General features: G+C 37.4%; 1 long non-coding RNA gene across 1 annotated transcript in view; it reads right to left on the bottom strand.

Moving 5' to 3' along the window:
• Positions 1–16,374, bottom strand: part of LOC141730382 (uncharacterized) — a 248,645-nt gene extending 232,271 nt beyond the window's left edge. The window contains exon 1 of the long non-coding RNA XR_012581833.1: positions 15,728–16,374. This is a non-coding gene — a long non-coding RNA (uncharacterized LOC141730382). The remainder of the gene's footprint in view (positions 1–15,727) is intronic.
• Between the last annotated feature and the right edge of the window lie 277 nt (positions 16,375–16,651).

Here is a 16,651-nt window from a genome sequence, read left to right as displayed (position 1 = left end):
GGGCTGAGGGTTAGCACAAGAAAAGTAATACTTTGGCCTTTCTGTTGAGACTAATAACAATACTTTAGGTCCCAATTTTAATGCCATGAGCAGCTAATTTTCATACCACAGACAGTAAGCAATACAAAACAAACCCTGCTTTGCTCCCACACTCTACCCCCTGCCAAGAAAAAAAATTATATTTTTACATGGTTTTTAAGTTAGAAAGCATATTATCGTTTTGCAAGTGTCTGCATTATGCTGTCAGTTCCCACACTTTGCAAAATGATACAAGGCCACCAAAAGTTCAAGACTGCTACACAGCAACAGAGCTTTAAACAACGGAAAATATTTTCATCCTATATGTTTAATAGTAGTCTCTTTGCCAGAGATATCACTTGTAAAAAGCTATTGCTATATTTTCTTATTTCTCCAGCAAGATGAGAAATTTACCATTTACACTTATACTAAAACACACAAAGAAATTTCCAAACTATAGACCTAAGACGTTGAAGAACAATTATTTTCCTACTGTAATTAGAGCAGATTTTTTTACCACCACACAAGGTGATGGTTATAACTAATGGTAAATGAGTACAAAATGTCTGAATGGTCAGGAGCACATTCCACAAGCCCCAGAGTATTTACAAACTGTTCTCCTGGCTACTCCAGCTCAGTTTCCCTTCTCTTGTCTCCAAGTGCAGGAATGCTGTTTGCTGTATGCATATGTTGGGATAGGTTGCACCATCTCAGCACCATGCCAGGGCAGATTCAGAATGACAGTAACACCTTAGGTCACAACTTTAACAATATTCCCAAGATATGCCATGGGGGAGAAATTCCACGTTGTCAACAGAGTATGCTCCACTACATGATGTGCAAAGTAGTGTAAGTGTTCCCCCATACAGTTACAGCAAGTGTATTAGCTGTAAAATATACACTGCATATTTTAAAATGGATATGCTTATTTTTCTGTGTATATGTTCACTTCTGTATCCTGAATGGCTTGCAAACAAGCACTCTGCATTAGTACATAAAGTTATACTACACTACATCCTGTCTAATGCTACAAACACCATTCAAGAGAGACATTAAACCTTAGTTAGAATCATAGAGTAGGACCAAATAAACTTAACTTTCTAATTTCAGTGCATCCACAACTCTCTATTAGCTAAACTATATATTACTAAAATACAGAGCTTCTTTTACCTAGTAATAGATAGCTTATCCATAGGACAGGAGAAGTGTGCGTGTTAAGGATCCGTTTTTCTATATACATTATCATCATGAGAAAGAATTCAAATTCCCTTCTTATTGAAGGAAAAAATTAGTATGGATTTCCTGTCTAACAGGATGCAAGATGTGTATAGCTGTTCAAAAAAGCCTCTGGTTTGTTTTTAAACATAGACAAGCTGGAGTTTAAAGTGGGAAACTATGATATCACATGGCCCACTACATGTATAGCTCTAAAAGTTACCTTCATTTTATAAAAATAAAAGAGTCTCTTCATCCTCCAAAATGCAAAAAGTACTTTCACTATAAATGACAGAATCACAGAAAAAAAACCTAGAATTGATTGCAAAGGAATGAGGTCTGTTTGAAACTGTTTCAAATGTTTCTGTGTGAACCATTTTGCATTTTTATGCATCCCTCCTTTGAACACTTGACGTCTGGAGAGTCACTGGCAGATAACAGAACTCCAAAGTTAAATTATTTCTGAGTGAGCACTGTCAGGTTAGGACAAGGGAATTATAAAATGAGATGTCAATAGGATTAATTACAGAGATAGAACCACTGTGTTTTTAATTATAAAAATCAAGTTTTCCCTCAGATTTCAAAAAATATGTGAAAGTTCCTTGCATAATTCTGTGATACTTCACAATGTTAGCAACCCCACACTGCATTTCACTTCACCATACCTGAATGTCATACCTGGTATTCAATACCTTAGCAGTACAAAGACAAGGAACATATTTCATCTTATTTGGTCACAGGAAAATTCATGTCAGAAATCTCTTCTAATGCTAAAGACCTAGATGAGGTTGGGAACATGAAACAAAAACACAGAATAGCTCAGTTTTTAGCTTTATCATGTGAGGCACAGAACACACAGAATACTGGCAGATATCAGCCAGGTTTTAAGTGATGTAAGTACTTTTGCACACACTATCTGTTTGCCTTTGATTCAGCTGAGATTAAATTTAAATGAATTATGTGAAAAGTTAGATTTTTTGATTCATTTGAGGAGGCTACTATGGTTAACAGGAAGTAGTTAGTAAATATCCAATGGATTATATCTCCTCTAATCACATACCATTCCTTTATCTAGGTTGGAGAGATCATACTGAATGGACTACATTTGGTAATCGTCACATCACCCACAAGTACTTAGTAGGGTAGGATTGGAGGAAAACAGGAAAGGGACAGGTGGGCACAAACCTCTGAAGCTTTACACAAATATAACCCCAGTGTGGTTTGCAGAGCCTAAAAACTGAGTCAAAGAAGAGGTGGGAAGAAAAGGCAATTTATGTTTGCCAGAATCTACCTTTTCCCTTATGGATGATTCCTAGTTAGCAAGCTCTACCCATCAGCAGTGTTAGAAAGAGACATCCCCCCACAAGTCTAACTGTAAATATTATAACTCTGGTTTGTTTTAGAGATAGGGGAGGGGAAGTAGGATAGGGAGAACGAACGCTCCAAAAGGGAATAGTTACAGCTCGGCCAAAAAGCTTCAAGAGCCAAGTACCACAATACATAGCCACACAAAGTTAGTGCAAATACCTTTACAATTACATGACTGTATACAACACATGTGAAAATCCAAACCCTGGGTATGCTTGTGCTTTGCTTTTCTTGTGTAATTCATCACAATCTCCTGTAGGAAAATACTAAATCCCTTGAACTTCACTAAAGGATCTATTTCCATAAAACACTTATTAAAATTACAGATCACTCTAATTCTGTATGCCATTAACTAATGTTGGTGTTGCTGGATTACAAACCCAATGTCACCTCTACATGTGATGCACAGGATCAGTTGGATGTTTGGCTCTGTGCCTGGCTGCAGCATGGCAGACCCAAACCTTCAAAGCTGGCCTTGTGTCCTTCTTTCCTCCCGAGAGAGTTTCTCCTTGTCCTTACATGGCTTTGCTATGCTCTTATTATAGGAACAGAATACCTAAAACCTCATGCAAAGACAAATTTTTATCAGCAGAGACAGAATAGAAAGGAACTAAGTAGGCAACATAGAAGTTGATTAAATTCACATTTTCCTTCACTTACATTTTGTCAAGTACATGCTTTGCTTATGCATGAAGGAAATCTTTTCACTCTCCTTTTTGTTAACAGCATGCTCCGTTTTGGTTCCAACACACAGCACCCTGTCCCAGCTGATTTCTGTTCTACTAATATTCTAAATGACTGGCTTATAGCAAGCAACTTCTTGCATTTTATAGTTTTACATACAATGAAGCAAAGAGAACTAATGGTTTTTATTTTCAAGTGAATCAGCTAAAATTAGGTGTAATTTAACATGGATGTTTCTTTAACCAAGATGAGGAGAAAAAAAGTAGATGCTTATACTTGCTTAGAAGCAGTATCAGGAGTCTGCTACTACTGACAACAAAAAGCTGTGTTTATATTGTAAAGAAACATTTTTTTTAAAAAATACAGAAGCATTTACAATAGAAAATTCTACATAAATTTCACACAAAAAAGTATGAAAGCAGGGAAATTACTTTCAACTCCAATTACAATCTCAATGAAGGGTGAGAATACCCAAGAAAAATTGAGGTTTTGGTGTGGTGGGGTTATCTTTGTTTCTTTGAATGTGGATTAAATGCTGTGCAAGTGACATTTGCACTATTATTATATACCGTTAAACATAACCATCAATTTTTCATTCATATCTATATTCATTCAGGCGATGAAAAAATTTATCACATCATTAATGCTTGATTTTTAAAAGGATGCATAAGTGCTTAAGTACTGCATCTAGAACAGGTGATTAAAGGCATTGGTATATTTTTTCAAGAGCTGAACTACCATAGCATACCAAATTAACACATTACAACTCAAATACCAATTTGAATATTGCTCAAAAATGATAAAGGGAAATGTTGGAGTACTATGAAGAGTTTCTTTTAGGCCCTGTCAGTGACACAGACAACACAATCTTATACTACTGTATACACCATTCAAATAAAGCTGAAAAATAGCATTCCAGTTAAATTCATCATCTCATTAAAAACCAACATCAGCTGGTAGTTATAGCAAGCCACAACAGCATTTTTCTCCCTATCATGATTTGGTCTATATGTGTTCTGTATCTAGAGGACTACACTACAACTTGTGCAAGTACAGTAAAACACAGTATCACCAACTGAAAATAGGACTTCTACAAAAGAGGCTTGGTTTGTTTTTATTATAAACTTTTAAATGATTGAAATTTTACAATATTATCTTTATGCAGGAGGTTTTTGATAGGCTTTTTCTTTCAGTTGTTGTAACCATGACAATTCATAACTATAATATAGCTATCCATTTTAAAAAATCTTAATTAACATAAATAGTATCAACTTCAGACATTTTTGATATTTCTGCAGGGAATACAACCTTCAAATGACAGATAACTCTCTCAGCTAACTATATTTTCATTCCCCAGCAAACCAAATAACTGGCTTACTGAAACATTCAGCAAAAAGGATTTATGAAATTCCCCTAGTCAAATTTTTACATGGCTTTAAATATGTATCTGCTCAATTTGCAGAATCTGCTTTAGCTTGTTAAACTCCTGCAAATCCCTATTACTGTGCCAGAGGGACTTAGATGTGAGTTTACTTTCATAAACCATAAACTGAGAAAAATCAATATCTCAGACCTCCAAGAAATAAACCCAGTCTGGCACCTTGGGGTTTTATTTAGCTAGACCAGCCTAGAACCCACAGTACCAACTGCCCAAAAAAAGACAGTCTCATATTAGCAAAGGAAATTATTTGAATTATTGTGTTTTATCCAGAGACAAAACAGTGCAGAAAAGCATTTCTTCCTGGCAGACACTGAATTAAATACTGCTTCCAAAATTGATTAGGTGCAGAATGGCAATTTTAACAGTTGTTTTGGCTTTTGGTGTGAGGTGGAGGAGCAACAGACTAAAAGACAATTTAGCATTGTAAATATGCACCTTATTGCACACACACTAAAACCTGCCAGCTTAAGCAAGATGTTTTTCCCCTTTTCAAGGAATTTTAAAAGAGACATCATTTTGATTAAAACCCAGGGGAAAGTTGAAGTCATGAGAGCAGAGAACAGCTCCTGCTCAGAACACTGAAAAACAAAGATTCTGTTGTTCATAACTGCTCTGATCCCAGGTCATGTTAGCTTTTCGTGGCATTAAGCAACAGCTGCTTTAAAACTGTCTTTCTGCAGACCAGGGGGAGAACAACACAGCGGTATAGATCATTACTTTTCTGATAACACTAAAAAACCTAGGGTACAGTTGAGCTGCTAACAAACTCTGCACAAGACATTCTCTCACACCTTGGATAATCTTCTGGTATGTGCTCAAGGCAGTTACTCCTTTTTAATCGTATATTACCTATTAGCAATTCTTAGTCAAAAGATTGCTACTCACTTTTCTGTATAGGAGGTAGTTATCACCCAGTCTTTTACCTCCTCCATCAATTCCGGCAGAAAAATCTCACCCTCCAATCCCCAAGTCCCAAATGTCCCTCTCTGCTCAAAGACCATCTCCACCTATCTTCTCTTGTCTGGTTGCCCAGCATATTTGATTCTCTCTTGAGATATAGATGCAGTTTTTTAGAGCTGCCTCCTTTGGGCTTGTGGATGCACTCCTTAGCCATCTGGGAAGGTTTCTAGGCCTCTCTTTTGGGTGGAAAGAAAGCTGTTCTGTAACACCTGCTTAACTAAGTATTACTAAAGCTTGTGATCCTTTTGCATCTTCGCATCACTTTTTCATCAGTAAACCAAGTACAGATCCATGACCTTCCTCCATTGTTTCCCTCACTGGAATTTCAACCGTGATAATTGCCACATTTTGTTTCAATAGGATTTTTGCTGCTATTAAATTTAAACCAAGTATGAGTTGCAAATTGCTTCTAGCCTAGGGCAGACACATCTTACTCCAGGGCTTAATACTTTATTTGACCCTAGTTTGACTTCATATCAGGATCTACAAGACTAATCAGATGGGTAGCTTCAAAGAAGCACCAGGCATCAGCTTTTTAGGCCCTTTCCTTAGAAATTTTTCCTCTAAGAACAAGCACAACATGAACACTAGTCAGTTTAAGAACAACAAAGACTGTTTCCACAAACTCTTCCTTTTCTCCCAGATGGGAGTGGGATTCAAGGACCTGCAAGGCCCCTACAGCAGTGACCTTATCTAAGCAATGTTGCACGTAAGGCAGTAACGCAGGTATTACGAGGCAGAATACCAGTGTGCACAAGGGACTTAATATGTGCAATGCTCTGTTTATCCTCTTCAGGAATTCTAACCTCCTACAAACTGAGCCAAGAACAAACAAAAACTGCATTTATAATAAATTTGCCTATAAGCAGCAATATAGTCCTATTCTGCATTTACAGGAAACTCACTAATGGATGTGGAGCCCTTAAAAGACCTGAAGGCTTGGGATCTTTGCATTCAGTTTATTTCTTAGCATCTGGAAGGGCTATAAGAAATCTTTCCTCTACACATTTTTTACCCTTTTGCTAAAATTCATACACTTAGTATCTTATGCACCCTGATAGATGAGGCTTTTTTTTCACCTCTGTTTGCATGCCATCCCTAAAACTCATGACATTATTAACCTCTGTTTTTCAGCATCTAATACATGTCAGTAGAAAAACAGTTTTAATAAATGCATCCTGGAACATTCAGTTTGGAGCTAAGGTACCATGTGTGAAAAGGAAAAATAATGATAAGTGATAAATGGGATAAAGATTTTAGGGAAATTTTATTGTATTTAATTAATCTACCATTTTTACTAAGTTGCTTTCAAGTGAAATGGCTTTTTACCAACTCCTTTTGAAAAGGTTAGAAGGGTATTCCCTGAGCTACAATCATTAGCATATAGATGTCTCTGAGTGTTAATTTCTGTTTTCACTGAATGAATGTAATTTAAAATGAGGCCCTTTCAAATCAGTTAACTTTGGCCATTTGAGGAAGATAAGAAAAACGGACTCAAGCATGAACCCCAGCAAAACCTGCTTCTTAAGGATAAATATATGTGACTATTTAAGAGTCTCCATTGCCACACACTGCAAATGATAGATTTCAGGAAAAATACGAGAAAAGGTGGATGACAGGATTAAAGTCCCTCCACTAGGTGATAGAGTCCATTAATAGGGTTAACAATAACAAAAAAGAAAGGTTATTTTTAGAGTTCATTTTTAAAAAGAGTTGAATTCCAGCCTAGAAATTACAGTGGTGGCAATTAGTTTTATACCTACAGCAAAACCTACAGTATTGAATTTCTCCTCTGTCAGTTTTATGCAACAAAGGAAGAAATTCAGGAGCTGATCCATCTCCTAAATTAATGAGCAATGCACCAACTCCTCTTCATCTGGATAAGGCTCAGGACTCGGAGTTTTTCATTTAAAAATAACCCAGTACATATTCAGTATGATGTACTATGAACCTCTGACACAGCTGTGCATCTAGCCTGCCACATGCCCCAAGAACACAGGGTTTCTGTTCAGTACATTCCTAGCATATATACACCATAGAACATGGTCAATAAAGATACAGAATATTTCACAAAATCATGCCTTCACCAGAACAGAACTCTTCTGAAATTACGTTTTTCTCCAGAGATAACTTCTTGCTTCAATGTTTTTAATTCATGGGAGAAAAATGAGGCAAGCAATCAATGTCAGTCCTGGAGAACAGGAAATAAACATGAAATTTGGGAAAGTGATTTATACTAACCTACACAGAAATGCCACCTGTTCAGTTAAAGTTACAAGGTTTCTGTTTATATTTAATTTGCACATACTGAAATTATCACTGCCATATTTTGGTTGAAGTCCTCAGAAAACATGTCTGCTCTGAACACATCAGGATCTGGAGAAGTCAGACCCAAGCCACACCATTTCCTTGGGAGCAGCAGATCCCTCAGGTGTGGCAGGCACTAGGAAAGAAACCAGAAAAACCATTTTTTCTTTTTACCCATAGAAGATATGATGATATTAGGGAAGGAAACAATGCATTGTTCAAAAATCAAAAAACAGGAGTAAGAGGAGTGACTAATGCCTTGCCAGACCTCTGTTCAGAAAGGGAGAGTAGCAAAGGCCACAAGATTGAGTCTGATAGATAAAATTGAAAGTCAGACCACACATACATCAAAAACACAACCTAAAAAATCCACAAACCCCTGCTTCTACATTCTTGTTCATCAAGAGATTAATAGAAATCTTGTAAGCTATTTCTCTTTGCCACTTCTGCAAACTGCTTCATTAAATCAACTTAAGATTCCTGTTGTAGGCTATACCTGATGGATTGGTCAAGATGGAAGTCAATTTTTTCTTACATATAATTTTTTTCTTGTTCCCTACTTAATAATCAAAATCAATTAATTATACCCAAATAACCTTTAGGTGGCAAAGTCACAGAATACCCTGAGTTAGTAGAGACCAACAATGATCATCAAGTTTGACTTGAGTTCTGCACATCGCCAAAAATGATACCATACACCTGAGAACATTGTCCAAGATCTCGACCTGTCAGGCTTAGTGCTGTGACCACCTCCCTGGCGAGGCTGTTCCAGTGTTCAACCACCCTCTGCATGGAGAGCTTTGTGCTAACATCCAGCTTAAACCTTCCCTGACACAACTTCCAACCATTCCCCTGGGTCCTAGTGTTGGTTACCAGGGAGAGATCAGCTCCTGCTCTGGCCCTGGCCCTCATGAGGAAGCTAAAGACTCAATGAAGTCTCCATGTCCAAGCTGAAAAACCAAGCGACTTCAGCTGCTTCTCATCCAACTCCCCCTTGACCATCCTCATGGCCCTCTTCTGAGCACCCTCTAATAGCTTCATTATTATTCTTATATTGTGGCACCCCACACTGCACACAATATTCAAGGTGAGGCTGCCCCAGAGCAGAGCAGGACAATCCCCTCCCTTATCCAGCTGGAAATGCAGTGCTTGATGCACTCCAGGACAGGGCTGACTTTGGCTGCCAAGGCCCTGTCAACTCATATTCCACTTGCCATTGACCAGGATCCCCAGGTCCCATTCCATGGAGCTGCTATCCAACCCCAGTCTGCAAAGGCTGCCCCATCCCAGGTCCAGCCCTACAGAATCCAGCATTCACCCCTGTTCTAAACTTCAGTGAGGCTGGTAGTCACCCATCTCTCCAGTTTGTGAAGATTTCCTGTTAGAGCCTCTTTGCCCTCAAGGGAGTCGTCAGCTCCTCCTAATTTAGTGTCATCAGCAAACTTACTATACCTTTGAGTCCTGCATCCAAGTCAACATTTACCAAGGGAGGAAATCATGCATAAAAAACTCCTGACAATTACGCAGGCATGACAGACTACTGATTTGAGTTCAAATTAAGTTCTCTTCCTGGGAAAGGTAACATCTGTGCAAACTTTCCCCTCCAGGTGCTCTAGATAATGTGTCAGGATCAGTTCTCTTGCCTCAGACTTCCCTCTTCTCTACCAACAGCCAAAAGACAGGCCAGCTGATGTCAGCTGTAATATGGATACAAGATTATTTGGACTTGGATTAAGACCAGCAACATGGTATATGAAATAAACTGAACAGATGGTAAGAACATTCAGCTTTGATATTCTTTTTTATCCTGGTCACTTTTCTGCATCAGACTTGCTTGAAATATGCTGATTATGCAAACCCTGAAAATAAGCCTTATACTCTTCAGATAAACATACATACATTATGCAATCTAATATTGCAACAGCAAATACATAACCAGGCCAACTCCTAGCTGGTATTACTATGAATTGTTGCTAATAAATTCAGCTTGTTTGAACAAGTTGTGCAGTGGATGTGCAGGTACTCAAGTCTCTAGTGTTGGGTGTGAATTGCCTAGAGGAGGAGGGATTTCCCATATACAGAATTCTTCACAAGATTTCCTAAATTTACACCATTTAAAAGCATTACCTACACTGCACATTGGCTTCTACAGCACTGTTCTATGAATAAGCAGAATTTACATCCAAGTGAAAGCTATGAAATCGCCTTCAAAAGTTACAAGCCTATCTGTGTTATCCTTTGGACAGTATTTTAAACAAATTCTAAATAAACATTTTTATCTTGGTTTCTAACCTGAAAGATATTCAGAAAAAGCATGATATACTTTTTACTCTCATTTATATCCCTGAAATTCTATTTTTCTTTGTAAGTTTTACTACATACAGTTCCCATAGAGTTTCAAAAAGTTCCATAATGAAATTTCTTCACATCATCCCTTCCACAACAAAAATTACTAAAGTACTCCTATGCTTTTATCATACCTATAAATAAAGAAATACCATCACATTCTGTATTTTTGCAAGGCTCTTAGTATAAGTAGAATCCCTGTAGCCTGTTCTTAGTGTGTCTGAAATGTGCACAGTCTTTAGAAATGCAGATAATCAAAAAAAAGAGCCACTAGGGAAACAAAGTGATAACATTAGCTAATGCCACACAGTAATGTTTATTTAACAAATCTGTGTTGCATGCCTGACATTTCCCCTGGCATCAATTTATTTTGTTTTGCTTTTCTCTGATAGTAGCACAAATGCATTTAAAATGTAAACTTGTTTTACACCTACCAAAGTGTATACACAATATAATAAAAGCATGTACATCTTTTTTAATATCTTAAGGGAATACATACTGGAGATGTGCAGAAAGCCCAGCTGCCTAAGTAAACGATCTAGATTATGGAAAATGTTCATTTTTAGCTTTCCCAATAGCTACTAAAACTGCAATTGTCAGTGCACTGTACATCACTGCATTATGTTATTTATAAAGTGCCACAATGTGACAAAATGATGCTATCCATCAGGATCCAATCTTAACTGAAAGTGGCAGGGGAAGTGGTGTGGATGGAAAGATATCTTCACAGACCATTCAAACTGGCAGTTTGGAATAGTTACAAATGGCAATTTTCAGAAGTTTAATTTACTGGTCATTTGTAAAAGTGTACACAAATGACTCAATGAACTAAATTAGAAAAAAAAAATTCTACTTTCAAACTTCTCTGTAATCAAGCCATCTCTTTCTCCACTTTCTTTCCAGACAAAGTTCATGCTGCTTCATTCATCCACTCACTTCATTAGAGTCCTAGATTTGTCAGCTTTTCTTTTCAGGATCAGTACCTTTCTTGATTTAGAAAGCCAGCCCAGCCACTTGTCTCAAAAAAATACTATTTATTTAAACCTTTTCCTTGATATCCAACAGTCTCTGCTGCCTCACTGGATTTTTTCTGGGCACTGACAACCCCAATTTTACATCTTCTCTTCTAAAATACTTGTTATATCAGACAACACCAAGGATGACACAGGACAACACACCAGGCAGGATGACATCCTCTCTCGTGTATACCAATAATCTATTTCTACACTAACCATTTTTTTTGTTTTAAATGGGAAATAAAGTGTATTTGGATTCAAAGAATTGGGGAAGAATAACCCTGAGGCATGCATATGCAATGATTAGGCAGCAGTTAGATACTCCCACAACAAAAACACCAGTTCAGTTCTCAGAGGTCGCAAAAAATAAACAGTATTAAAAGCTGAAAAAAAAAAAAAAAAACCAAGGGAAAACAACAAAAAAAATATATTACATTATTTTTTTAATCGAAATACTCACAAACCTTTTCTTTTAAATGTAGCTTGGACTACCTCATAAAAGAGCCAAGAGGAATACAGAAAGTATTCAAAAGGGAGACAGTTCAACTCTTCAACTGCTCCCTTTTCCAGCAGAATTCCACCCATATCTCTGAAGTAACAGTTGCTGAAGTAAAGCACATCACCTGCTCTACATGTTGCTTATCAACATATTGAGAAGCATGTTTAAAAAGACACAAAGAACTTTCTCCACATAACAAGAACTGCAACTCTTTGCCTGAGAGGGAGTGAAATTCAAGAGTCTAAGTGGGACCAAATAGCTGCCAATAGTTCATAGTCCAGTAATAACTAATTAAGAACAGACAAGGCATAGCCTGCTGAAAGAAGTTCTCTAATGACTGACTGGTTACAAAAGGAGACCCAGCATTTTGGGAATGAGGTGAGAAACCTTTCTTCTCAAAGTAGGTGTTCCTAAAAGAAACAGGTACTCATTTTCAATTTGTTAAATCTCATCTCTTCAGTGCTCCATTATGCTTTCTTCATCTCTCCTGCAGAACCAGTCAGCTTGCATTTCTACCTGTGACAATCATCAACAGTTTCCCAGATGCAGGAGTTTGGGGCAGAAGGTTTCACAGGAGAGAGGATACATCAAAATAATTCTTTGACCCAAAGGAAAAAATAGTGTAACTCAGTTAAATTACCTCCAGTTATAAGCCAAAGTATTGAAAAATTAAAGTAAGCTAACTGGAAAACTAAGTTTAACAAGGAACTGTAAACACCTAGGTAGTTTAGACTAGACATGAAATTAATACTAAAGGTTTGCAGTTTTTTCAAACCACACTTAAGAAAATGGGCCTAACTATAGATAGAATACTAGCTATAGGATAGAAGTCTTACTGTTATTATTTCCACAGCAGAATCTGGAACAATACGCTAGAATATGCTGCCATATGGTCATATTTGCTCAGTTCCCCAGTTCCATCTATTTTCTTCTCCCTTACAAGGGCAGCTTGAGTTGCACAAAAAAAAAAAAAAAAAAAAAAAAAAAAAAAAAAACAAACAACTAAATCAAAACTAAACAATAAAAAACGCCAAAAACAAAACAAAACCCCCACACACAACAGAAAACCCAAAGAACAAAACAAACAAACCCCAATAGCAACAAAACCAAACCTACAAACCATTACATGAAAAGGTATTAGTCTAGGTATAATGCATCACCTAAAGACCTGTTGGCCTATATGAAAATATCACTTTACTTATTTGACTGATAACTCCTGTACATGGCAGGAGAACAAAAACAAAATGAATGCTTGCCCAAAGACATACCATCTTTTGCATTACAAATAATGAAAGAGTCTGCACATAATAGTCACAGCTAACGCCATTAAAAGTACTCACAGCACACATTTGGTACACTGCTATACTCTGTTAGTATTGTCACAGTACATAGGTTGTACTTCAGAATATATCTTGCTGGGTACCAAGAGTCTAACACCTGAACATGTTCATGGAATTATTTTTGAGTCTGCTGTCTTAAAAATAGTTTAAGGTTCAGTGGAAAACAAACAACTGTAAGCACACTTCCCTCTCTGACTTCAGTGTACCACACCAGCATGATTTGTTTCCATCCATCATCAGGACCAGCAGTAAATGAATTGGCAGATATCTCAATTTTTAAGTGGAAGACATCTCAGTGGCTACAATTTTGAAGTGGCAGACACCTACTTCTTTGGTGCTCTTTTTCAGTTTCATGTACTCCTGCTCACTATTTCCTTTGCAGAAAACTCTAGTCTTTTTTGGTTAGCAGAGAAAAACTGAAAATCTTCCGCAGAAAATTGTAATCACTATATTTATTCCACATTCATCAACTTGACATGATGAGCCTTCATTGTTCTTCCTTCTAAAGATGTTTTTCCAGCACAAACACCAGACAACACAGAAATGTTTAGGTCAGACTAATGTGTTACTAGCGTAGGCTACAGTGTTTTATTTCTCTTCTTCAGCGCCAGTGCTGTTTATCCTCATACAGCATCACTCTAGACCTTTCTCTGCCACAACTGTTTTTCCTAACCTGTTAGTTGCCCTTGTCTAGATCTGTCATTGCCTCTATCCCAAGCTCTAAAACTTGGACAGGAAATCTTGAATGTTACTACCTGAATTCCACAGTGTAATCATTAAATGATTTTGGACCTGTCAGCTGAGGGCAATGTGCAAGAGCCACTACTCTTTGAAGCCTCACTTTCTCTTGGGTGTCTACTACATAAAGAATCTCCTATGCATAATATGACAGAAAAAGCTAAGTTGGAAAAGCTTCATGGAAGGGACCCATGAAGATCCTCAAGCCCAACTCTTAGCCCTGCACAGAACACTCCCTAAGAGTCACACCCTGTGCCTGAGAGCATTGTCCAAAGCCTTCTTGAACTCTGTCAGGTTTGGTACTGCAATCACTTCCATGGGGAGCCCATCCCAGTGCCCATCCACCCCCAGGATGAAGAACCTTTTCCTGATATCCAGCCTAAATCTCCCCTGACACAGGTTCATGCCATTCCCTCAGGTCCCACCACTGGTCACAAGAGCAGTCACCATTTGTCCCTCCAGCTTCCCTCATGAGGACATTGAAGATTGCAATCAAGTCTCCCCTTCTCCAGGTTTACCTCAGCTGCTCCTTATAAGGCTTGCCCTCCAGATCCTTCACACATTTTCATGGCCCTCCTTTGGACATTGTAATTTGGATGCATAAATTTAGGTTTTGACTTTTTATTATGCAACACCAGAAAAAAAAAAAAAACAACAAAACAAACACAAGAAAACCTCAAAAAACAAAAACAGCAAACACAACCCACTCAGACTGAGGGTTGTTTCCTTGCCCTGCTCATATCAAAGATACCAGAATGTGTTACAAATAATAAAATTGAGGCAGCAGATTAACTCAATACATAGGAAAGTAGTAATATGCTGGGATACACTGAGAACTGCTGCTGTAAATTGAAATAATCAATTTACTCATTCCTCTTCCCACTACCCACAAATAACATATAGTATAATGAGAGATGAAAATCTGTTTGAGACTAATTAGAGATAAGGAAGTGCTTTGCACAGGTTCTCCTTTAGCAGATGGTTTCCACTAGTATTTACTAATAAAAGCCTGTTTGAGGTGCTTGCATTCAGTTAGATTGGAGGAGGCAAGAAACAGCACAACTATGTCTGCAATTAATTTCATTAGAAAGAATCTGTGTCAGTACTGTCCAGGAACTCTGTAGGTTTTATGATTTCCTTTACTCCATGCAGATTTATTTTCTGCAGTGCACATACCTAACAGCCTTTCTGTAGCAAAACTGGGGATTTTGGCTGTGAAGACAAAGTCTGAACTGGAGTGCCTGTCAATATACAAAACACACTCATATTAATGTGAACCCTTGAGGATAGTACTACCTCTGTCTTTCATTTGTCATCAATGTAAACATATTATCCACCTATCAAAAGTTTTGAACAACTACACTGTGACAGGTCAGTTAATGTATCAAAAGCTCTCTCATAAACACTGTTTCTGTTGGCACTGTACTAAATCATCTCCAGTGTCATCAGATTATTTTGGCACCCTTCCTCTGTCTCTCCTGTTCCTTATTACATCACTGCCCAGAAGGAAATATTTTCTATGAAAAATATTTTAATTCAAGTAGTGGGGAAAACAACACAGCCCTGGCCAAATGTCTAAGGTAACATACATTTAAGCATGAATAGCAAATCCTTCCCAAATAAAGTACTGTCATGTAGAACCTAGAAGCCATTTGCTAAGTATGACAAAATTCAAGTAATTAGATTGTACACAAACATTTTACATATTAAAAGTAACCACAAAAATATCTACCTACTCAAAAAAAAAGGACCCACCTCCCCTCAAAAAAACAAACACAAACAAACAAAAACATACTTTGTGTTTCTTAATGCCAAAGAACCATTTCAACCCATGGTCTTGTCCCTTGCTCAGATCCTCTCCATCACCTGATGACTTTTTGCCATCTTCCTGTGCTCTTTCTGGTGGGATTTCTCATTACTGATCTTCACTTAAAATTATTCTATCTTCTAAATACCATCTTGGTTCCACCCACACAGAGCAGACAAGTGATTCGTTCCTCCTCCTTCCTCCCACACCAGTGAGAAAACAAACCTGAGGTCAGGACTGATTGTTTACTTTGCCTCAGAATCTGCATCCACAGACAGAATACTCATCTCCCTTTGTACCAATTAGACTTCCACAAACTACATTGATATCAAGTCTCTACTTTAATGAAATCATCTTAAATATGGGTACCTTAAATGTCCTCTGGCAGAAAGGCACCAAAAGAAGAGACTGCCTGAGATGATCTTGTGCTGCCTGTGAAGACTATTACACGTCCAGATAGAGCAGGAATAGAACAAGAGAACCTCTTCACCAAACCTACGGCTAGAGCCAAACAATTTAAACTCACATCATGAATCTGGGGAACAGAAATTCTTCACAAGAATACTGTACAGAGGTACAGTTATGGACAGGTCATTACATTTGTTTAAAAAAGAAAATACTGGAATTATTGAGTTTATTTGATATTTTGAGCCTGTAGACAAATTATGCATTTTTAAAAATAATCATCTGCATTATGAAGTTTGTCTCATCATGAATGATTCTATAATGCACTTTTTAAACTGTCCCAGTTATATATGTGAAAAGAAACTATAAAAATCAGAATGAATGAACAATTCTTAAATTAGTACAAGGGCAGAGCAACAGCTTTTTTTCAAAAATGGCTTTTATGCTGAACATGTTTGCAGTTTTCAAATTTATGGGTGTAGCTGTCAACATGTATATTCACTTTTA

Source organism: Zonotrichia albicollis, chromosome 10 (assembly GCF_047830755.1).
Source record: "Zonotrichia albicollis isolate bZonAlb1 chromosome 10, bZonAlb1.hap1, whole genome shotgun sequence".
Lineage (NCBI taxonomy): Eukaryota > Metazoa > Chordata > Aves > Passeriformes > Passerellidae > Zonotrichia > Zonotrichia albicollis.
Note: the sequence above shows the minus strand (reverse complement) of the source record. Positions and strands in the feature narration are given on the sequence as shown.